This window comes from Orycteropus afer, unplaced genomic scaffold (genome assembly GCF_000298275.1).
Source record: "Orycteropus afer afer isolate SDZICR_OR568_19922 unplaced genomic scaffold, OryAfe1.0 scaffold00007, whole genome shotgun sequence".
Lineage (NCBI taxonomy): Eukaryota > Metazoa > Chordata > Mammalia > Tubulidentata > Orycteropodidae > Orycteropus > Orycteropus afer.
This window is the reverse complement of record NW_006921594.1, coordinates 26477216-26503129: the sequence shown is the minus strand read 5'-3', so window position 1 is coordinate 26503129 and position 25914 is coordinate 26477216. Positions and strand designations below refer to the sequence as shown.

At 35.8% G+C, this 25914-nt stretch overlaps 1 protein-coding gene across 1 annotated transcript in view; it reads left to right on the top strand.

Annotated features, from left to right (window-relative positions):
- Nucleotides 1–25914, top strand: part of SEMA3E (semaphorin 3E) — a 370394-nt gene that overhangs the window by 80899 nt on the left and 263581 nt on the right. The window lies entirely within an intron of this gene.

Below are 25914 nucleotides of genomic sequence, written 5' to 3'. Positions count from 1 at the left end.
TAAATAGCTTAAAATATTTCTACTTAAGTTTATTTATTTTATACAAATTTCTACTGAAAATTATAATGAGTTCTCAATTCATCATGATTAATACCCGAAGACACATGAGCTATGAAACCTAAAAAAAGAAGTAACATATGTATATTCACAGCATCTTTTCCTCCTTGCCTGTAAAAGAGAGTTCTGCAGCTGCCAGTTTGGCTCCTGGTCCTTTGCTAAGCTTAATCAGGGCAATGGGTAGAAAAAAAAAGTAGATGCCAGGAGTGCTTGCTTGCATTGGAAAGGAAAGCATTATTTCTGGAAAAGAAAAGTAATAAATCCATAAAGGAAGGAAAAGGAAGAAAGATTTTAGATGTTTGGAGAAAAGACAGAGTTTTATGGGGAGCTTCTGTGAAACTAAGGTGAGAGGACAAGAAATAATTTTTGCTGTACATTGCAAATGTAATTTTTTTTTTTTTTGGCATTTAACAGACTTTATTAAAACTTGGTAATATGATTTTTTATATATGAAATTAAAATGCTAAAATTATTTGAAAAACAGATTTAATTAAACAAAAAATAGCATGTTATGTGAAAAATATTAATTATTAGCTGTATAGACACAATTAAAGCAATGTGACTACACAGGAAAAAAAAATAGCAGGGTAGAGAGGGAAAGTATTAGAAGGAGAGAAACATATACATTACATATATATATATATATATATATATATATATATATATATATATATATAGTTCAGGAAGCCTTTAAGTTAACAATAGGCTGAGGACTTTCAGTTTGGGAGTAAAGATTTCTTAAAATATTTTGACACCAGTGAAAAAGGTGCATGATAAAATCTGAGCTGTAAGAAATGATTTCAGCAGAATGGGCTATTGTCCCTTGGTGGTCCAAATGGTTAAGCACACGGCTGCTAACCAAAAGACTGGTGATCTGAACCTGTCCAAAGGAGTCTTGGGAAAAAGGTCTTGTGATCTTATTCTCAAAGGTCACAGCCATGAAAATTCTGTGGAGCACAGTTACATGCCACATGGGGTTGTCATCGGTTGGAACCGACTGGATAGCAACTGGTTTGTTTTCTTGGTTTTAGGATGGATATAGCAGAAGAGAATGGAAACTACATCAGAAAGATATTGACATGGAACAATACAAAGTAGACCCATTGCAGTCCAGCAATTCTGACTCATAGAAACTCTATAGGACTGAGTAGAAATGCCCCATGGGGTTTCCAAGGCTATAAATATTTATGGAAGTAGACTGCTTCCTCTTTCTCCCACAAAGAGGCTGGTGAGTTCGAACTGTGATCTTTTGGTTAGCAGCTGAATGCCTTAACCACTGTGCCACCAGAGCTCCTTGTGGTTTCCCACATACACTACTAAATAGTAACATTTTGAACTATAGATAACAGAGCTTAACATTAACGCATATAATTAAATTTACCAAAAAAAAAAAAAAAAAAACCTTACTGCAGTGGACTTGATTTTGACTCATAGCGACCCTCCTTGGGTTTCTGATGCAGTGTCATTATGGAAGTAGATTGCCCAACCTTCCTTACTTATGAGAAATATTGTCTGTAAAAAAAACAATTAGTAACATAGCCTCTATATTTTTGAGTCACATAATCAAACCTCTTAAGATTAAATATAAGATTGAGTGATCAATGTAATTCATAATATATGAGGAGTATATTTCCTGCAAGCCTCAATGCCAAGTTAAAGGTATGGTAGAATAACCTCTGAGTCTTAGACTCAAGAAAATGAGACTTTATACAACACTTTAAATAAAATTATAGCTAGACTGTATTAGGCAGGATTACCAATGAACTTATTAAATCAAAGGCAGTTACCTATATTAGGTCATTTAATCTCCAAAAATTATTTTGCTGGAAATAATTCGAAAACAATTGCAGCAGTCCATTGACATAGAACTATCAGAAATGTGAGCTGGATTCAGAAGAGGACATGGAAGGAGAGATATCATTGCTGATGTCAGATGGATGTTGGCTGAAAGCAAAGAATACAGAGTAAGATGTTTACCTGTATTTTATTGACTATGCAAAGGCTTTTCATTGTGTGTATGATAGAAAATTATGCATAACACTGAGAAGAATGGGAATTCCAGAACACTTAATTGTGCTCATGAGGAACCTGCACATAGAGCCAAAGGCAGTAGTTGGAACAGAACAAGGGGATGCTGCATGGTTTAAAATCAGGAAAGGTGGATGTCAAGGATGTATCATTTCACCATACTTATTCATTCTGTATGCTGATCAAATAATCCGAGAAGCTGGAGTATATGAAGAAGAATGCAGCATCAGCATTGGAGGAAGCCTCATTAATAACCGAGGATATGCAGACGACACAGTCTTGATTGCTCAAAGTGAAGAAGACTTGAAGCACTTACTGATAAAGATCAAAGTCTCCAGTCTCCAGCGTAGTTTACTCCTCAACATAACAAACAAAAATCCTCACAAGTGGACCACTAAGCAACATCACAATAAATGGAAAAAGTCTGAAGTTACCAAGGATTTCATCTTACTTGGATTCATAATCAATGCCCATGGAAGGAGCAATGAAGAATCAAATGATGTATTGCTTTGGTCAGTTCTGCTGCAAAAGATCTCTTTAAAGTGTTAAAGGGCAAAGATGTCACTTTGAAGACTAAGGTATATCTGACCCAAGTATTTTCAATAGCCTCATATGTATGTGAGAGGTGGACAGTGAATAAGGAAGATTGGCTTATAAATGATGCATATAAATTGTGGTATTGGTGAAGAATACTGAGAACATCACGCACTGCCAGAAGAATGAACAAATCTGCCTTGGAAGAAGTACAGTCAGAATGCTGCTCCATAGACACAGGAATGGTTGGACGTCGTCTCTCGTATTTTGGTCATGTTAGCAGAAGGAACCAATCCCTGGAGACTGGTAAAGTAAAGAGTCAGAGAAAATGAGATAGACCGACACAGTGGCTACAATGATAGGCTCAAGCGTTGTGAGGATGTGAGGATGGTGCAGGACTGGGCAGTGTTACATTCTTTTGTACATGGGATCACTATGAGTCAGAACCAACTCAAGGGCACCTAAAGACATCTATCCTTGAAGAACGCTGTAAGTTAATTACTATTACTGTCTTTATTTTAGAGGAAAGAAAATTCACACATATATAAATTAAGTAACTTGCTAAGGTGACCAACTCCTAAGTCATGGAGGCAGCATTTTAATTCAGAAAATTTGGTACAAGAACTTGAACTTTTAACCACTACTCACTATTGCCTCATTTAGTAGTTAATCCAAGAAAGCAACAGCAAAGTTAATTTTTTAGAGAAAAGCAATCATTTTTCAAATTAAAAATGCTGTTTTCTACAACTTTTAAGATCCAGTTGATGACTTTTAAGTGGAAGACTTTCAGGCACATAATTATTTTTGTGCCTTTCAAATAATAAAAGGCCACTATTGCCGCTGAGGGAGCTCTGGTGGTGTAGTGCCTAAGGCATTTGACTGCTAACCAGTAAGGCTGGCAGTTCAAACCCACCGGCCACTCCTTGAAAGGAAGGTTGGGCAATCTACTTCCGTAGTGATTCTATCTCAGAAATCCAAGGAGGGGTTGCTATGAGTCGGATCCAACTCAACGGCAGTGGGTTTGGGTTTTTTTTTTTTTTGGTCCCTGCAGGGGCTCTGGTGGCATAGTGGGTAAGGCATTTGGCTGCTAACCAGAAGGTTGGTGATTCAGACCCACCAGCTACTCTGCAGGAAGAAGATGAGACAATTTACTTCTGTAAAATTTACAACCTTGGAAATCCAGGGGTTTGGTTGGGTATTGTCCTGAGGAACTCTGGTGGTGCAGTGGTTAAGGCATTCAGCTGCTAACCAAACGATTGGCAGTTCGAATCCACCAGCTGCTCTGAGGGAGAAAGATGAGACAGTCTGCTTTTATAAAGAATTATAGCTTGGAAACTCTATGGGGTAGTTAGTTCTACTTTGTTCTATAGGGTCATTATGAGTAGGAATCAATGACTCATAGCAACCCCTCCTCAGGTTTCCAAGGTGGTATCTCTATGGAAGTAGATTGCCCAATCTTCCTTCTGAAGAGTGCCTGGTGGGTTTGAACCAGCAGCCTTCTGGTTAGCAATCAAATGCCTTAGGTACTATGCCACCAGAGCTTCCAACTCAATGGCAGTATGGTTTTATTGTCCCTGACATATGAAAAGAATTGTTATGCCACATCTACAGCACCTCTTTGTAATCTAATAATTAATTTACATCCCAGTATTTCAGAGAGAGAGAGAGACACAGACAGACAGACAACAAAAGTTCCTTCCAGATACACCACAGCTGGAAAATAGCAAGTCCTTGGGCAGGTTCCATCAAGTGGAGTCTTGAGTAACCATGTGGGGAAATTTTGCCTTCCCCTACTGGGACCAGTTTCCTTTATAGTTTTATCAATGAGTGAAAAAATAAATAAATAAAGTGTTATACTTGAGTCATAGTATGTTTTGGGTCTTTTGTCTTTTTACTCAAAGAGGCCCTGGTGGTACAGTGGTTAAAGTGCTTGGCTGCTAAACTAAAGTCAGCAGTTCAGACCCACCAGCTAGAAAATGATGTGGCAGTCTGCTTCTATAAAAATTTACAGCCTTGGAAACCCTATGAGGCAGTCCTACTCTGTCCTATGTTGTTGCTATATTCTGGAATTGACTCAACAGCAGTGAGTTTTTATACTTGTGAATTAACTAGAAACTAACTTTAACTTTCAAGAGGCACTACCCGATAATCCATGGCATATTTCTTATAAGCATAAAATAAAAAAAAATTGTTAACTAGAAAGAGTTGGGGAACATATATAATATCCTTACCACAATGCTTGACATACATTTTATTTCTTTGTGCTGCTGGCATTTGCTTCATATGTTGTTATTTTGCAGAAAGTTCTTAGGTTTCTTTTTGGTAAACTTTGCTGTTCGTAAGTGCTGCCCATTTGGCTCCAACTCATGCGACCCTATGTAGGATAGGACGAAACAATGCCCAGTCATGCAGTATGTTTTAGAAAGGAATAAAAGAGAAACAGTGAATTTTAAGAACTTTATATTAGTCACTTCTTCTCAGCTGTACATGCATTCTAAACTTTATTCTATTGGCTTTGATATAGAATGTAGAGAAATAAGGTTGTTTCTATAAGCATGACCTTGAAATCTCCTCTGCTGAAAGAAATAAACTAGGTGTTTGTTATTTGCTTTCTTTTCTCTACTTTATTCATTCCATGACCTTTTAACTTGAATGTAGCAATTTCTGAGCTCAAGAACACTTGGAGTCTGTATTTATATTGTTGATGGTAGAGATTGTTTCCTTTGCTGGAGGACGGTGGGTAATGACAGACTGCTCATAAGGAAATGGAAACCTGTAGATTTTTATTATAATGTTTGGAGGAAGATAAGTTTACTTAACAACTTCTATTCTAGTCTCTTCTTTTGCTACCTCTTGGTCTTCAAAGAAAGGATCTTACTGTTTAAAATAGCATGTCAAATTTCTTTGACCACTTTAAAGTAATATAAACCTAAAACATTGTATCAATAAAAAATTAGAAAGGAACTGTAAGATTCCCCAATCTTTTACTCTTTTGGGGATTCTAAACCCATTTGAGATCTGATGAAAGCTATAAATGCTTTCCTAGAAAAAGGTACATTTGACTGTCAATGCAATATTTGCTTGATTTAAAGTGGTTCAGGAACCCCAAGGAGCCTACTACGTCCACCAGCACAAGATTTACAACTTCTAATCTGATCCAATGTTATTTATTTATTTATTTTTTTAATTTATTTTTTGTTGTTAAAAAAAGAAAGATGGAGATGATGACATAGGAACGTATATGTGTAAAGGAATTTGTGTTTTGGGCTGTTCTTAGGTGTCATTGAGTCGATGCCAACACAGTGACCCCACGTGGCCGAGTAGAATTGCCTCTAGGGTTTTCTTGGCTGTAGTCTTTATGGCAGCAGATCACCAAGATTTCCTCTCCCAGAGCACCTGGGTGATTTCTATCCCTAACTTCTCCGTTAGCAGCCTCGCGCTTAACCGTTACTCCGTCGGGGATCCTTGGCTTCAATAGCCTGAAAGTGTAGTGGAACATGTAAAACTTTGTTTCTGAAAGGATTGACACTATTTACATGACTATTCTGCCATATTTATGTGCTTATTAATATAATCATATTCCTAAAAAGAAAATATAATCATATTTTCTGCTGGATAGTTCTTAGGAAAGGAGTAGCAGACATTCCCTTTGCTGTTGCTCTTGTTCTGTGCCCGTTGAGTCGGCCCCGACTCAATATGTTGAGAAATAAAAGTGTTCAGTTTATAATTATGATGGTAACTGTAATTCCTGTGTCTGCCATAATAAATTTCCACAAAGTGGCTTAAAACAACAGAAATTTATGATCTCACAGTTTGAGAGGTCAGAAGTATGAAATCAAAGTGTTGCCAGGATGAGCTTCCTCTTGGAGAGAATACTTTCTTGCCAGTTTCAGCTTCTGGTGGCTCTGGGTGTTCCTTGGTGCCTGCATATACAACCAATCTGACTCTGTCTTCACACGGTCTTCTCCTCTTCTGGGGTCTATGTCTCTTATAAGGACAGTTATTATTGGATTTAGAGTCTACCTGGATAATTCTTCAATTCATATCTTTTTTTTATTTTCAGATATTTCACATAATTACATCTCTTAAGACCCTTTTTCTGAATAAGGTCACATTCACAGGTTCTAGGTTTTGGATATATCTTTTTGGGATCTCTATTCAACCCATTAGGAGCTCTGGTGGCATAGTGTCTAAGGCGTTTGTTAACCAGAAGGCTGGCAGTTTAAACCCACCACCCATTCCTCAGAAGGAAGAATGGGCCATCTATTTCCATAGAGATGCCACCTGGGAAATCCAAGGAGGGTCGCTATGAGTCAGAATCGAGTGGACGGCAGTGAGTTTGTTTTTTAGGTTTATTCAACCAATTACAATTTATTGATAATTTATTAGGTGCAAGGCATGCAATAAACTCTTTATTGATCTCACTAAAATTCTGTGACGTGGGTAGCATGTCCCCCTTACTGAGGAAGGATTTGAAACCCGCAAAGATAGGTAACATTTCAGACTTCATGCAGTTTAGTTAGGTGGGGTTCTTGTGTACCCTGTATTCTCACTGCTCAGGGCTTAATAAAAGTTTCAATTAGTATCACAAAGTAAAACAAACAAACAAAATGAGGTTTTAAAATCCTCTTGGATTTTATAGTTTAATAAAGTAGATAATACAGGAATACAAACATTTGAGATGTAAGGTACTCACAGATGAGGAGTACATGTAAGTTGTCGAGGTAATTCAGAGGGAGATGAGTCACCTAGCCATTTATCAATCTATAGTGGCTGGATACCCTAATAAAATGAAGCTGATCATAACTGCCTTATATGACATTCTGTCTCATTACTTTAATACTTATATATGCAAATCTAGTGTCTGGTCTAAAAGCATTCAATCATTCATTTATTCAACATTTATTGAGTACCAGACAATTGTGCTACGCACCAGGATTTAATGGTACAGAAGAAAAAAGGACTGATGCTGAGCCCATATTCATGGAACATACATCCTAATGGGAAAGAGACAACAACATATAAAAATGATTTCTAGCTTTATGTCTATTGTAGGATACTGACAACAAAGATATACAATGATGAGAGGCAAGTATATAAAATGATTGTTAGTTATAGTGAGTGCAATGAAAACAATGGAAGATTTGGTAGGAAATAGTAGAGGGGATACTATTGTAGGTGGCATGGTCAGGAAATGCTTCTCTGGGCAAGGGACACTGTTGCTGAGGTGTAGGCATAGAGAACAACCTGTGAGAAGAGCATTGCAAAATGTGGGAATAGTGTATGCAAAGTCCTTATGGTCAGGTAGAATTTCGCGTCTTTAAAGCACTGGAAACAGCAATTAGTATAGGAGAGTTACACACTGTGAGGCATGTAGGGTCCAGATAATGTAGACTCTTCACAAGATAAAAACGAGGCTATTTCCTATAGTGTAATGGAAAACACTGGTGTAAGCAGGAAGTGACATTAATTGAGTTCCTTTGTGGAGCAGTTGCTTTTGTTGCTCTATGGGAATGTATTGGAGAATGGAAAGAAGAAAGGAGAGAGACCAGTGAAGGAGTTTTGAGATCTTAAAAAGTTTCCATCTATATTTGTTATGTTGTTATGTGCTGTCAAGTCGGCCCCAACTCATAGAGACCCCTCCTTGGGTTTCCAAGGCAGTATCACTGCGGAAGTAGATTGCCCAACCTTCCTTCCAAGGAGTGGCTGGTGAGTATTTGACTTCATTTAAATGATGGTCTACCTCTGATATGTATGGAGAGTACATTGTACTTTTAAAAATATATATAAAGAAATAAAGTCAACAAATATTTATTCATATACTTACTTTATAAGAAACATTGCTTAGAACCTAATATTTTTCTGAATTGATAAATTTTACTTTTGCATTGTGATAGGAATTTGCCCTTTTCTTCTGTACACCATCTGGTTTCTGTTTCCTATATGGGTGAATCCTTCCAATGGTGAATCAGTGCCCTCCAGGGACACAGCAGTTGGGAGAACTTTCTTCTCCCCACTTTCCTCCCTTTTTGTTTCATGTTTGAAGAGGCAGAGATGATATGACTCACTTCCTAGCATTTGTTTCCAGAGTCTACAGTTTTCTGAGTCAGGATCCAATATCTACTTCTAAAATTCTTCAGAATACAAACTTCTGTTCAAGACTACTACTACTCCTTTTTCTCCTCAGTTCCTACCACTTAACTGAACTAAAAAAATAATACACATTTTTATTGTCCTGCAAGAAGTGTCTATCTTGAAATTGTGCTTAAGCCTTTATCATTTTACAATCTGACAATGAACCATTAATTTGGAAATAAATATAGTTTTGGTTCTAAAAATCAGAAAAAGTCATTTTCCAAATGTAAGACAGTAGAGTGTACATGTCTTTTGAATCTAAAAATCTAATCCTTCCTTATCCTTATTATTTGTGTAACTTGTGCAAGTAACTTCCTTCCAAGATACTTAGTCCCTTTGTTTGTAAAATGTGAATGGTAATAGCTATGAGAAGGAACATATGTAGATTTTTACCACATATACACTGTTGTTCTTATTTTTAATATTAATTTCCTATGGTGATAAGTTTTGAATCCTTTTCTATCTGGAGTAGAAATCATGGTGCTCTTATTTACAAATGACAGAAAGCAACACCATAGAACGTTAAAACAACATGGAAGTTTATTACCTCATTTCACACAAAAACTAGAGATAACACACTCCAAAGTCTAATCCTTCTGTGTACTTCTTAGGTTCAACAATGTCATTGAAAGCCCAAGTTCTTTCTAGTTTTCCATTCTCCGTCCTGAGCTCACTATTCAATTCTTGCTTAAAAGATGGCTGTGGAAGCTGCAAACATTGTACCCACCTACTCAAGCATAAAGAAAACCACACAAGGAGATGTATTTCTTGTTCTCTGGCTCCTTTTAATAACAAGGAAGCTTCTTACAGAAACCCTCAGTAGAATCTTCTTTACATTTTGTACACCAGGTAGTGTCACATGCCCACACTTAAGTCAGTTACTTGCAAGGAAAGGACGTAGTCACTATTGGCTGAGACTGATTATCAGATCCGATTGAACGAATCCTGATTGTCAGATCCTCAGCCCATCTGTGAAAAGGGCTGTATGCTATCTTGTGTGTAGATTTTCATATATTTGGACCTGGACAGTCTAAAAATAGAGTTATAATTATTGTCTCAGAAAAACTCTCACATAGCAAGTTTCTAATCCAGTTGCTCATTATGAATGTACACTTCTAACCATGATTTTATCTTTTAAAACTGGGTTATATTTTTTTCCTTTTTTTATGTATGAGAAAAAAGTACTTGCATTTATCAGCAATAGAAAGCAATACTCTATGATCTGGAAATTCAAGGTTAGTGTAGAATTATGACCCCTCATTAGACCTGTCTTAAACACTCCACTATTCTTAAGATGTGTACTACTATTCCTTGTCACAGCACATGAAGAAGAATAATGTTAGCATTTTGCAGTTAATGCAGTTATGTTCCACTTGTGAAAATGGTGACAAGATTTCCTATTGCTAAGAAAATATTCCCAAACATTATGCTTGATTGGCAGTGCAGACAAAACTTCTGCTATAAATGAAAGGAAGCATCCCTAATTCATTTCTGCCTATACAGAACTGTTTCATGTGGACTGTTTCATGTGACAGACTGTTTCGTATGGAGTTTTGGCCCATTATCGCCAAACTCTGACTTGAGTGGCAATTTAATGGTCAATTGATCAGTTAATAGTGTTCATCAAATTCCAGATTATAATTATCATTATATCAGAAAGATTTTCACCTGTATTTTATTCACTATGCCAAGGCATTCGACTCTGTGGATCATAAAAAATTGTTCATAGCATCGTGAATAATGAGGATTCCAGAACAATTGATTGTATTCTGATGAAGATCAAAGACTACAGCCTTCAGTTTGGATTACTTCTCAACATAAAGAGAACAAAAATCCTCACAATAGGTACAATAAACAACATCATGATAAACAGAGAAAAGACCAAAGCTATCAAGTATTTCATTTTACTAGGATCAATTATCAACACCATGGGAGGAGCAGTCAAAAAATCAAATGACATATTGCATTGGACAAATCTGAAGCAAAAGACATCTTTAAAGTGTTAAAAAAGAAAGCATGTCATTTTGAACAGTAAGGTGTGCCTGACCAAAGCCATAGTAAATTGCCTCATAATGCTTGTGAAAAGTGGACAATGAATAAGAAAGACCAAAGAAGAATTGATGCACTTGAATTACGGTATTGGTAACAAATACTGAATTACCATGGACTGCCATAAGAATGAACAAATCTGTGTTGGAAGAAGTACAGCCAAATGTTCCTTAGAAGTGAGGATGGCATTACTTTGTCTCAGGTACTTTGGGTATGTTATCAAGAGGGACCAGGTTCTGGAGAAAGATATCATGGTTAGAAAAAGAGTAAGACCCTTAATGATGTAGATTGACATGGTGGCTGCAACTATGGGCTGAAACGTAGCAATGGTTGTGAGGATGGCTCAAGACTCAGCAGTGTTTCATTCTTACATACTGAATTGTGGTGGTTATGTTTGTGTGGCAACTTGGCTGGGCCTAGTTGAGTGGTTGAGCAGCTGGTGATAGTTATTCCCCATGATGAGACTGGCAATTAACTCCGTGGTGGGATATACCACAAGCAGCTGGGTAGATGCCTTTGGGATGTGGTCTGCTTCCTGTATTTAAGGAGAAGCCTTGGGAATGGTCTCGAGCCTATGGCATGCTGGGACCCTGTATGTAGCCATGTGGTTGCTCAGCAGCCTGCTATGCTCTACCGACCTTGGGACTTACAATGGACTTAAGTTAATGGCCTGCCATGTGGTTTGGTAACATCAGGACTGTGCCTTTTTTTCTTGTCAACTTTGGGGCTTCTCAACCTCAGCAGCCAGCAGCTGTCTGAATGAAGAAATGCCTCTAGGTCCAGTGGGCTGGGAGCAGGAGGCAGAGCTGGACCCCAAGGTTGAGGGGCTCTTACCCAGCCCATAAAGCCTGGCACTTTGAACTTGCACTTAAAGCCTCCAAACTGTAAGAATAAACTCTTGTTTGTTAAGGCTATCCCATTTGTGATATATTTCCTGTCAGAGCAGCACTAGGTAACCAGAACAAGGGGCCTTCACCTAGTCCCTAGCACCTGGCACTTTGAACTTGGACTTAAAGCCTCCAAACTAAGAGAGTAAACTCCTGTTTGTTAAGGCCATTCCATTTGTGTTATAATCTTGTCAGAGTGGCAGTAGGTAACCCGAACAGTTGCTATGAGTTGAAACTGAACCGAAGGGCACCTGCAACAACAAAAATGACTACTTGCAGTGATTTGAGGTTACGTGATGTCCTTTTGTACCATATTTATTTTTAGATTTAATCTATAGTTATTTTTGAAATTACTTGTTCATGGTGAGGTATTCAATTTATTAAATTGAAAACATTAGAAATAGTAGTTTTAAAAAGTTATAGTTTTAAATTTACTATATTTGTTAAACAAATAAACAGATGGTAGCAACTAAGATAAAACAGTATTTGTAGTTAAAAATCTATTATTATTATTATACACAAAGAGAGATCCTGCAAAAGGGGAAAATTGACCAATCAAGAGGTTACTTACTTCTTGCAAGCTGGACAGAAGTTTAAGTTACAAGAAAAATAATTCCAGATCCATGTGTGTGCAATCTGCAATAGACTGTGTGTGGAACATTGTAAAAAATATTTGGAATCTTTAATGGTATAATGTTGTTGTTATGTGCCGTCGAGTTGGACCTGACTCATAGCGACCTCTCCTTGAGTTTTGAGGCAGTATCACTATGGAAGCAGATTGCTCAACCGTCCTTCATACACCATTAATTGTAGTGATTTATCAGAAAATATGTGTTGACTTTTATTTTTAAAGACATTTGAGGAATTAAGGACCTCAGCCAGTTATAGATCCTGTTGTGGATTAAACTGTGTCCCCCAGAATGATTTCTTTAAGTCTCAACCCCTGATACCTGTGAACATGATCTTGTTTAGAAAGAGGGTCTTTGCAGATATTATCTTTTAAGTTAATTTAAGATCATACCGAAGTGCAGAGTATCCTAATCCAATCTGTGTGGTGTCCTAAAAAGAGAAGAGACACAGAGAAAAACAGCAAAGTAAAGATGAATCTAAAGCCAAAGAATGCCTGGGGGTTACCAGAAGCTGAGAGAAACAAGAAAGGACCTTCCCTTAGAGCCTTGGCAGAGAGATGACACCCTGAATTCAGACTACTAATTTGCAGAATTCTGAGAAAATAAATTTCTGTTGTTTAGAACCACTGACACTGTGGTATTTTGTTACAACAGGCCTAGGAAACTACTACAGTTCCCTGAGAAGATGCTGAATCTTATTCCAATTACTATATAGAATGATTTTAGTATTTTGATAGTACTTTTTGAAAAACTGCAATAATAAATCAGTTTCTGAGTAGACAAGTATGATACTTAATTTATGAAAATTTAAACTATTTAAAATTTATTTAATGTTCAAAAAATACATATTCATGACCTAGGCAATATAATCACACAATAATGAAGATCTGAAGTTAATCATTTTTAATGTGAAATTGAACATATTTGTAGTACAGGATTTTTTTAAAAATTCTTGGCAACTGTATTCATTACACAAATATTCACGGTGCTTAACACTTCGTATTTGCTTAGAACAGGACTTTTTTTTAAAAAAATTCGAATAATACAGGCCTGGACAGCAACTATATGTTTGCCCTCAAGGCAAGAAGCAGAGGATTATGTAAACTGGCAATGACAGTTCAGTGGCAATAATTCTGTGACAAAGAGTATTAAGGAAGCATAAAAGAAGGAATTTGTCAGACTTAAAGTTCGAAAAGGAAGGCTTCCTGAAGAAAATTCATGAGCTAAGTTTGATGATTGATTTGGAAGTGAGTATATGAGGAAGAGCTGGGAAGTACGATACAGACAAGTGGAATATCGTCAAGTAGTGACCAGAGCCTAAATGGAGGAAGGGACAGTGGGAGTAAGGAGGAAGAGACGCACATGATAGATATTAAATGGATAGAGCACACACGATTTGATAAGAAATTGGAAATGAGGGAGCTGATTGAAAGAAAGACATCTCGGATGATGTCTGCTTGATTCTAGCATTTTCACTAGGATGAGGGTGGCGGTGAGGACAGAATGAGTTTGTGGTATGATACTTAGTCTGCAAGTTTTATGTTTTGTATTGTGTGTGTGGATGGTTTAATGGCATTGAGTCAAAAAACTGAATTGGTTGTGTAGGAAGAATGGTGTGTGCTTTGGTTAACTAAACTGAGCCAAGGCAAGAACTTTTATCAGGTTCCTAAGAATGCCTCTCTCACTTTGTCCTTGAGTTTATTCATTGTCAGGTAGTAGTAATAAGACCGGTTTATAGGTTAGTGTTAGATATTGTCCTGTCTAGTCAATCTTAAAAAAATCGTATAGAAGTCATTTTTAAAGAAATCATAATCTTATTTATAATGTAAACAAATGAATAGGATTCTTGAAATGTTTTTTTTTTTTTTTTTTTTAGTAAATCTTAAATTTACTATGGTAAATGTGAATGAAGAAAGGAAAAGAACAATTGTGGAAGCTAGACCTTGATCCTAAAGTTTTCATTCCAATCTACATGATATCAATTAATTGGAAAATGGTATGAAGTATTTTGCATTGACCCAGCATTTTTATTAACCCTGTTTTCTTTTTCCCTCATGTTGCTTACCGTGTAGTCATGGTTGTATTGTTACAAGTGATAGGCAAAAATATCTGCCCATATCTATAGGCCAGTCTTAATCATAATTTGATCTTGTGTATGTCAAAATGAACTGGATAGTTATATAACCCTAAACTCTATTTATTTGTCTATATTACAAATAATAGACTATGATTTCTTTAAAAATGACTTCTATTTGATTTTTTTAAATTTCTGTATTTATGAGTTTTAAAATTGAGTTGTAATTTTTTTAAAGAATGACAAAAACTGTTTTGCCAATACAATCTGTAATTTTCACACTAAAGCAACAAAAATAATCTAGTAGATTATATTTTATATAGTTTTTTTTTTAAAAAATACATAGCTTGTACATTATAAACAATCAATAGCTGTGGTTTCTAAAAAATTATTCTCTGTCCTAATAGATTTAAGTACAATTAGAGAGCATTTCATTCAACTATGAAAATTAAAATCAAACAAAAATTCAACATCTCTCTGAAAATAGTTAAATTTTGTAGTGGGATAAATTGTTTTATATCTTTTAGAATCTATGTCTTAATAAAGCATGGCCAAATTTAATTCCTCATATATTAAAGACTACAGTATGAATAGTTAATTGATTTTCTATATATTTCTGATTAATTCAAACATTGGTGGTAACTGTTTCTATAACTTCTCTAACTTTTATTATTTAAGGACTTACAAAGTTTCACAAGTATGAATGGCCAATATTTGAATAAGCTGTCTTTTGTTATGTCTATGTTTAATCAAATTTAGGCATGATATATTTCTATTCTGAAGCCATCTGCTTTTTATTATAGTGAAACTTTCATCTTTAGATTTTCTTTTCTTAGTTACAAGTGATTCTACTAAGAGAAAGGGTTTGTTTTGCAATAGTTGTAGAAGATAAATATTTTTTACCTTCAGTTTAATAATTAAGCTTTCTGTAATTTGTTTCCTAAATTTTGACAAAATTTTATAAGTTTTTAAAACATCTTTTTGGGTATTGGTTGGGACTCTTGATGTATCAAACTATGGATTCTATCTTTTAATAACTACAACAGTATAAATGACCATGGGCATAATACTGTGAACACAGTATAGCTATTAAACAAATTAATGGTTGGAAACTTAAGATAGAGCCTTCCCCAAAACCAAACTTACAGCCATTGAGTCGATTCCAACTCACAGCAACCCCTGTTGGATTTCCAAGGCTGTAATTCTTAATGGAAGTAGATTGCCTCATCTTCCTTCCTTAATGCTTCCCAAAAACACCAAACCCAATGCCACTGAGCTGATTCTGACTCATAGCGAGCCTATAGTACACAGTAGAACTGCCACATCGGGCTTCCAAAGCTGTAAATCTTTACAGAAGCAACCTGCCACTTTTTTCTCTGGCAGAGTAGCTGGTGGATTTGAACTGCTGACCTTTTGGTTAGCAGTCAAACATTTAGCAGTGCTACCAGGGATCTTGACAACTACTTAGGGTATGTTATATATATATTATTTTTTAGAGAAAACTGTCCAGTTTTAACTGACTTTAATCAATTTTCTTTCAAAAATCCTAGGAAGGTAAAAATTATGAGGCAATATCCTATCACCTACACCTACATGATGATATCCAGATATTTTAAGAATTTCTGGCAGCTATTTAGATTATACAAGATTTCTCAGATATTTTAGGTTTCTTTATTTAAAATTATAAAGGATAATACTAAAGTTGAGATAAAAATATTTTTGCTATTAATGATTTATTAAACTATAAATGTTATAAAATTATTTATATTTAGGATAAATATAAAAGAATAAAATAAATTATTACATTATTTCTAAATGTCTTGGTTGAGATATATGCCTATGACATAACAATAAAAACACTCTACATCCCTTTCTGAGAGCCAATTTTCTTCTTTCTTTAAAACCTCTTTTATGTATTACAAACTTTATCTACAATTAAAATGAGTAGACAATCTGCCAGCACTCTATTCTCTCTTTCAATTTCATCTGGTTCATGCATATTAGAGGGTATTATTCATGTAAGAAAGCATTACGTGCTATTTGTATAATGATTTCTGTTACCTGTAAAAGTATTTGCAGTACTGACTAAATGGCTGCTTGTAAGACACAGATAACATCTATGACCACAAGAATATACTGGGATATGCCTTGAACATTGCATTATTCTCTACTATATTTAAAGAACGTCTTGAGTCTTGAAAGTTATTGCCATCCTATTGTTTGTATTCCAACTAAAATAAAAATGAGTATGAAAAAGACAAATTTATCTACCATATTACATTTATTTTAAAACGTTCTTTACAGTTTTGGTCCCATTGGATAAAAAGACCTGTGTATTCTTTCGATTTTTATTAATTTCTTATGCTTCAGTTTTTCTAAGTATTGCATAAAATATGTCCTAGTCCTCTTATAGAGCTTGAGTGTAATACCATATCCCTCTTATTCTTTATCTTTCCTTCTGTTATAATGTGATGATAAATATGTGGAAGGTCAACGGTTCAAACCCATGAGCCATTCCATGGAAGGAAGATGGGGCAATCTACTTCTATATTTTCAGCATCAGAAAGCCAGCGGGAGTCACTATAAGTAAAAATCAACTTGATGGCAGTGAGTTTGATTTTGATAATTGAAATGATATAAAAAAAGAAACTTTGTAACTATCATTGAAATTAGTATTTAGCTAATGATAATATTAAAGATGGATCAGTCATGTTTTCTGAGCATAACACGTCTGGAATATTGAACAGTATACATTTTCATAGAAAACTGACTTACAGAAAAAGACCACTTTACTTAGAAATCCCTTCATAAGTTTTAAACATTTCACATTGACCTAAAGTGTGGTGTTTTCCTCTTCCATTTTAGGAATAGAACTCCAATTTTTAGTTGAACTTATTTCTTCCCATCTTACCTACCCCCTTGTAGGTAATAGACCATTTGCTGAAATTTGCATATATTTGAATATTTTCCCAAAAATATTTTAAAATTTTAAATGCCATATGTTTTGGTTACCTAGTGCCACTCTGACAGGAATATACTACAAATAGGATGGCTTTAACAAACAAGAGTTTATTCTCTTAGAGTTTGGAGGCTTTAAGTCTGAGTTCAAAGTGCCAGGCTCTAGGGGCTGGGTGAAAGCCCCTTGACCTTGGGCTTCAGCTCTGCTGCTTGCTCCCAGACCACTGAAGTTTGAGGCATCTCTTCACTCAGGCAGCTACTGGCTGCTGAGCTAACAAGCCCAAGGTCGACAAATAAAATGACACAGTCCCAATGTTACCAAACCACACAGCATGCCATTGATTCAAGTCCATTGAAAGTCCCAAGATCAGCAGAGCATGGCAGGCTGCTGAACAACGACTCAGCTACATGCAGGGTTCAAGCATACCATAAGCTAGAGACCATTCCCAAAGCTGCTTCTTAAACATGGGAAGCAGACCACATCGCTAAAGCAGCTACTTAGCTGCTTGTGGTAGATCCCACCATGGAGGTGATTGCTAGTCTCATCATGGGGAATAACTATCACCAGCTGCCTAGCCACTCAACCAGGCCCAGCCAAGTTCACACACAACCTTAACTACCACGTCATAACTTGATGAATAGATATATTTATAAGGAGTACTCAGTTACATTAAAGAACAAATGAACAAGGTATCTAGATTTTGCAAATAAAATTTTTAAATTATTTACACAAGATGCTGGCTTTGGGAAATCAACCATTAGTTGATTATCATTTGTGTAATAATTGTTATAATTCAATGAACATTTATGTATATCCTTCAAATAGTATACCAGATATGTCACAATGTGTACACTTTGATCATAATATGATGTTCTCCTGAAATTCTCTTTGCTTTGTAAACTAATGTAACATATATATTGTTTGAAAGCTTGAAAGTATGCAGTTGAATATAAAAATCAATCAAGTGTTGAACTATGGAAAGAAATCTTTCTTCATAGTGCTGTAAACAGTTCAATTTGACTAATTCTTTATGGCTTTGATGAAATTATACTCTAAAGGCCATGTATCCCTTTCTTCCATTAAGAAATTATACATTATCACTTTCTTCCTAAGAGCATGAAAATACATGCTAAAACATCTCTTTCTTCAACAGTACAAAGTTATCTGTTGATCCATTTATCTATCTATAGAATAGTCAGGTAGAAAAATCAAAGAAAAGAGATGGTATATACTCTGACTTTCAGAAAATAAGTGACTCACAGCTTGAAATGACATTGTCAGTGAGACCAGACTCTGTTGCAGCTGTTCCAGATAATTTTGAGCCCGAGGGCTGATATAAAAATAGAAGAAACCAAATAGTTTTGCCTGAAAGCATTGTATCTTCAAACAAAAAAGATAGAACACATGAATATCGTGAGGAACATATTAGGCACATTGAAAATGACTTTGATACATATTTATCAAATTTATTGTGGAACCAAATAAAACTTGTATTCAATAGCATATAGAAATAAGATAAATAATATTTATATGATAAAAAGTATTGCTTTTTGTTTTGCCTCTAAATGATATATTGTGCTTAATGTATTATGGCCCATGTAACAAAATGATTTAATTCTATCTGATGCACAAATGATAATACTACTTCTACACAAAGAGTAATTTTGAGGGGTTCCAACAACCCTCCTCCTTCTCTCTTCCAACAAGTAGGGAGAAAGGGAGGCAAATATTTCTAGCCTTAAGGATATTTTTTGGAGTGAAAACTTATAGACCTATCCTATGAGAAATTGGAGTTATTAAAGTAATGTCCATTTCAAAGGGACATAAAATGGGTAGTAATTTACCTATTTGGAAGTTGTTTTGGTTATCTAGTACTGCTATAACAGACATAGCACACAAGTATGGCATTAACAAACAGGGATTTATTCTCTTACAGTTTAGGAGGCTATAGTCTGAGTTTGAAGTGCCAGCTCTAAGGGCTGGATGAAGGCCCCTCGACCTTGGGCTTCCTCTCTGCCTTGTGCTCTTGGCCCACTGGTGCTGGAGGCATCTCTTAACTCAAGCAGCTGCTTACTGCTGAGGCTGGTCAACCCAAGGTTGGCAAATAAAATGGCACAGTCCTGAGATTATCAAGCAAGATGGCAGGCCACTAGTTCAATTCCAGAAACAGTCCCAAGATTAGCAGAGAACATAGCAGACCACTCACTGATGACTGAGCCAAATGCAGGATCCAAATGTGCCAAGAAGCTCAAGACCTTTCTCAAAGCATCTTCTTATATACTGGAAGCAGACCACATCACTAAGGCAGCTACTCAGCTGTTTAAGCAGATTCCACCATGGAGTGCATTACCAGTCTCATCATGGGGAATAACTACATCCAGCTGCGCAGCCACTTAAAACCAGGCCCAGTCAAATTGACATACAACCTTAACTACCACAGAAGCCAACAACTAACATGTGAAAATAAATAAATAAATAAATTCACCTTGTTATATTTCCCATCACAATCAAGTGTCCCTCTATTCCTGTTTATTGCCCCATATATGTCAGCTTTGCCATGTGTTAAACTACCCCAAAACTTAGTTACTTAAAACACCCCAGTTTCTTTGGGTCATGGTTCTGTGGGTTGGATAAATGGTACTTTTGGTTTGTGACAGCTCAGCTGATCTCCTTGGAGCTCTCTCATGTGCCTGTATGCAGCTGGCAGGTTGGCTGGCCGCTTGCTGATCTAGATCGGCCTCTCCCATGTCTGGCTATTAATAGGCCAGGAGTTGGTGAGAGGGCTGAGGCACCTCATTTCTCCTCCACACAGCCCTTCACCAGCAGGTTAGCATAGGCTTGTTTATGTAGTTTTCTGAGGGTTACAAGCATAGCAAGAGAGAGGAAATCTCAAGGAGCAAATATTTTTTCAGTCTTCCACTTGTATATTGTTTGCTCTTGTTCCATTGTCCAGTCAAATTGTATGGCTAACTCCAAAGTTCATGGGATGGGGATTATAAAAAATTTGGATACAGGAGAGGAAATTAGTTTGACCATTTTGCAAGCACTCTACCTCACTTGATTTTGTTTGTTTGTTTTTGATTTTTAACCTCTGCTTTTTTCTCTTCCTCGTCTTTTCTGAGAGTATGACCCCTCTTTCTCATTGAATATGCTTTTGTCTTTGGAACCTTGTTTTGATGAGAGTTCTTTCCCATGTCCCTAGAACTTTCTAGTTTCTTTTACTCTTCTTTTTCCTAAAGAGGAAAATTAAATTCTAATTTATTTTCCACTTTTAGTAAAGTCTTTTCATTGGGAAAAAAAAATAGACTTATTTTTCTTTCTATATCTTTATTCTTAAATTCTGAATAGTGCTGGGAACAAATTTGAGATGTCCTTCAAGGCAGAAGCATGCCTAAGTAATAAAAATTCTGCACTGTTATTTTTGAATGCAAACACTGGAGAATTTGGTTTGCATTTTTACTTAGCGAGGAACAGGGAGGAAAAGTCAAGATTAATTTTTGAAGATCAAGGTGTGGTCTTTGTATTTGCATATAAAAACATTGATCAAAGGAAGGAGGGCTTATTGCTGTAAAATTCACAATTTCAGTACCAGTTTTAAAGGTTTTATCAAAACTTTATGATCCTTTTTTTACTGGTTTCCAGTAGCCAGTAATAAAATTGATTAGAGTTACATGTTTTTTATTCCATAAAATGCTAATAGAAACAGAATCTTTGTTTAATTTTATATTGATTTCTTAACTATCAAACATCCAAAAGAAAGGAAAAACACACTCACTGCCATTGAGTCAGATTCAACTCATAGTGACCCCTTCTAGGGTTTCCCAAGTGGTATCTCCACAGAAGTAGATTGCCCAATCTTCCTTCCAAGGAGTGGCTGGTGGGTTTGAACCACCAGCCTTCTGATTAGTAGTGAAATGCCTTTGGCATTACACCACTAAAGCTCCTAATATTAAGCATGGTCAGGATTAAAATATTTTTCTGAAAAAAATAAGTACCCAAGAAGAGTGAAGTATATAATATATAATATTATTAATATAAAGTGGTTATTATTTTTATTATTACTTATAAAATGAGAAAAGAGACAGAATACCATTAATAATTTATATGTACACAATTTTCCATTTAGATTGATTAGTTTCCTTAAAGATACCTCAGCCTCCAGACCTTTGAGATCAGAAGAACTAGACAGTACCTGGCTACCACTGCTGACTACTTTGAAAAGGATCCCAATGGGTGGGCCCAGATAGAGTAGGAATAAAATGTGATAGAAACTCAAAATCATGAGCAAACAAAAAAAAGACTTACTGGTCTAATAGAGATTGTGGAACCCTGAGACTACTGCCCTTAGAATACCCTTCAGACCTGAAATTGAACTTACCTCTATGGCTAAACTTTCAGCTGAACAACAGATAGGCCTATAAGGTGAACAATAACTTCAGTGAGGTATGCACTCATTAGCCATAGGAGATTAAAAACAAAACAAACAAAAAACAAAAACAAACAGCATTTATCCAGGGATAAAGCTGAGAAGGTAGGAAGGGATAAGAAAGAATGAAAGGAAATGGTAAACAAGGGAAGAAGTGGGAAGAATGCTGTTACATTGTGGGGATTGCAATAAATGTCACAAGACAAAATGTGTATGAATTATTGAATGGAAAACATTTGCTCTGTAAGCTTTCACCCAAATCACAATTTGAAAATAGACAGAAAGAGAGAGAGAGAGATAAGGAATCCAACACAGTGGTTGTTTAAAAAGTTAAAACTTCCTAATTTTGAAGTTTATAATTAATTACAAAGGGCAAAGAAAAGTACAAATATGCTCATTATTTATGCTTTAGTCAAAGTATCTTTATCCTCTTGTTCATTAGCTGGAAAATTTCGAAATAATGATAAAGACATGCTAGATATATATATATTTTTCCCCCTTCATTCTCAGAATAGCAACACTTGCCAGACAAAATCGTATTTCCTATGACAATTTTTTTAGAGAAATTAAACAATTGTGTATACATACATGGATACATGTAGTATTATACAATGTTATTAAATATGCTAATCTATAAAAGTATGAATTTAATTAACATTATGATAATTTAAAATGTTTGAAAGTAGAATCAAAATCAGTGCTCTTTCTCAACACATGTGTTTTATAGAGATTGATATTGAACACAATCCCTGCAATAACAACAGAAAAACCCAGTCATAATAGCTAGTATTTATTGAGCACCTGCTATGCCCTGAGGATGTATTATCCATAATTCTTACAATATTCCAGTATTCCTTAACAAATTAAGTCACTCAGAGAAAGAAATTAACTTTCTCAGTGTCAAATAGCTATAAAAGTGTTGGAACCAGAATTAGAATTCAGTCCAGTCGGAGTCCAAAAGTACTGTGCCAAAATTTTTCTTCATATGAGGATTTATAATGTCAATAGAGAATTAATAGTGTGATAAAAAATTGTGGTGAAGTTATATGTGTAGTTATTAATATGCTGAAAAACTAAAATAATATATCAAACGATGTTTATGGATGGAATGGGGGAAAAGCTGTTCCTCAAAACACACTACAATTTAAAAAGGCTAAGTATATTGGTGGCCAATAATAAATACAAATACCCTTATGTATTTATATTTAGTATGGCTCAAGCACTTAGGCTAAATTAGAAAGATAACTCTTTGAAGTTCTAGATAGCAAATAGAATGAAGGTACATTGATATGTTTGGATTTAAGGTTTAGGGCAGTGTTACTTAAATTATAGTGTGCATATCACAACCACTGGAAGGCTTGTTAAAACTTAGATTGCTGGGCCCCACTCCAAGTTTCTGATTCTGTAGGTCTGAGGTGGGACCCTAAAATTTTCATTTCTAATAGTCCCCAGGTGATGATGATGCTATTTTGGAGACCATATTGTAAGAACCACTGTATAGATTATGTCTGATGAAGCCTTTAGAGTATAAAAATCTATTAGCAACAATAAAAGCAGCAACATATCAGTAGTGACAGAGGAAGGACATAGCAAAATCAAAAGCCACAGGGAAAGTGTGTTGTTACTTGCCTTCAAGTTGCCTTTGACTCATGGTGATCTCATATATAGCAGAATGAAATGTTCCCTGGTCCTTCACCATCTTCAGAATGGTTGCTATGTCTGAGTCCATTGTTGGGGCTACGGTGTAGTGCCTTCCAACCTAAGGGCTCATCTTCCAGCACTATATCAAAGAACATTCTGATGATTCATGAATTTTCCGCTGGCTAACTTTTAGAAGCACATTGTCAGGCCTTTCTTCCTAGTCTGTCTTCATATAGAAGCTCCACTGAAACCTGTCCACCATGCTTGCTGGTATTTGAAATACTGGTAGTTTCCAGCATCATAACAACATGCAAGCCACCACAGTATGACAAACTGACAGATTTGTGGCAGGACAGGTAAAGTGTACTGGAGATTTATTTCATTGCATGCTTTGTGTGCAGTTCATTCATAAAATAGTTGCATAGGCCCACTGCGTTTAAATAAATATGTCTTATTTCAAGTGATAATCATGATACTGTAGCTCCATGAGAAGAAGGACTTTGCCTACCTTATTTCCCACTGTGTCTGTAACACTGTACTTGATTGCACAGCTTGCTCCATCCATAGGCTAACTAGTGACCAGATTGTGGCACTCAGGAATCTGAACTCAGGCATATCGAGTGGACGTGTTTTTGTTGTTAGGTGCCATCCAGTTGGTTCTGAATGATAGGGAACCCATGTGCATAGTGAACAAAACACGCCCCAGTCCTGCACCATCCTCATAATTCTTGCTATGCCTGAGTCCATTATTACAGCCACTGTGTCAGTCCATCTTGGTGAGAGTCTTCTTTTTCTCTGACTCACTACTTTACCAAGCATGATATCCTTCCTAGGAACTGGCCTCTTCTGACAAAAGGATCAAAATAGGTAAGGTGATGTCTGGCCATTTTCACTTCTAAAGAACATTCTGGCTGTAGTTCTCCCAGGACAGATTTGCTCATTCTTCTAGCAGTACATGGAATTTTCAGTATTCTTCACTAACACAATTCAAAGGCATCAATTCTTCTTAAATCTTCCTTATTCATTGTTCAGTTCTCACATGCATATGAGGCATTTGAAAATACCACGGCTTGGGTTAGATGCAGCTTAGTCTTAAGTGACGTTTTTTGCTCCTTCACACTTTAAAGAGGTATTTTGCAACAGGTTTGCCCAGTGCAATACAACATTTGGTTTCTTGACTGCTGCTTCCATAGGTGATGATTGTGGATTCAAGTTAAATAAAATCTTGACGACTTCAATCTTTTCTTCATTTATCATGATGTTGTTTACTGGTCCAGTTGTAAGGATTTTCTTTTCTTTTTTTTTAATTGTAATGTAATCCATAGTGAAGACTGTGGTCTTTGATCTCCACAAGTAAGTGCTTCAAGTGATCTTCACTTTCAGCAAGCAAGGTTGTGTCAACTGCATATCACAGGTTGTTAATGAATTTTCCTCCAATCCTGATTCTGTGTTCTTCTTCATTTACTCCAGTTTCTCAAATTATTTGCTAAGTATTCTGAAAGCTCTGACACACACCTTTCTTGATTTTAAACCATGTAGTATGCCCTTGTTCTGTTCAAACAATCTCTTGGTCTATGTACAGATTCCTCATGAGCACAATTGAGTGCCTGAAATTCCCATTCTTTACAATGCTAGCCATAATTTACTATGAGCCACATAGTCAAATGGCTTGGCTTAGTCAATGAAACACAAGTAAACACCTTTTTGGTACTCTTTGCTTTCAGCCAAGAGCCATCTGACATCAGTAATGATAGCTATCCCTTATTCCACATCCTCTTCTGAATGCAGCTTGAATTTCTGGAAGTTCCCTTTCAAAGTACTGTTGCAACATTTTTTAATTATCTTCAGCAAAATTTTATTTGCATATGACAATAATGATATTCTTTGATAATTTTCACATTCTGTTGGATTACCTTTCTTTAGAATGAGCACAAATAAGGATCATTTTTGACAACTTCCAATTTTTCTAAATTCGTACTTCATATATTCCATATTCCGATTATTAATGAGTAGTTGAAGCTGTTTCTTCCCATTTTGAGTCATGCCCCATCAGCAAATGAAGGTCCAGAAAAGTTCCATCCATGCCATTCCATCCATGTCATTAAAGTCAACTACTTTGAGAAGGCAGTACTTCCCCGGTTGTATTTTGTGTGCCTTCCAACCTGAGGGGCTCATCTTCTGGCACAGTGGAAGTGGAACTATGAAATGAATAAACTAAAAAAAAAAAAAAAAAACACAAATAAGTCTGCAATTTTTTAAATACTTTAAAAATGCTAATACTAGATATTGTCTCTCACTAAGCTCTTCAAAAAAAAAAATCAAAAAAAAAAAACCCATACAAAAAAAAAAAAAAAAAAAAAACCCACAAATCCACTGCCATAGAGTCAGTTCCAACTCATAGCAACTTCCATTGGGCTTCTAAGGTGGTAAATATTTTAGGAAATAAATTGCCTCATCTTTCATCTGCAGAGAAGCTAGTGGGTTTGAACAATCAA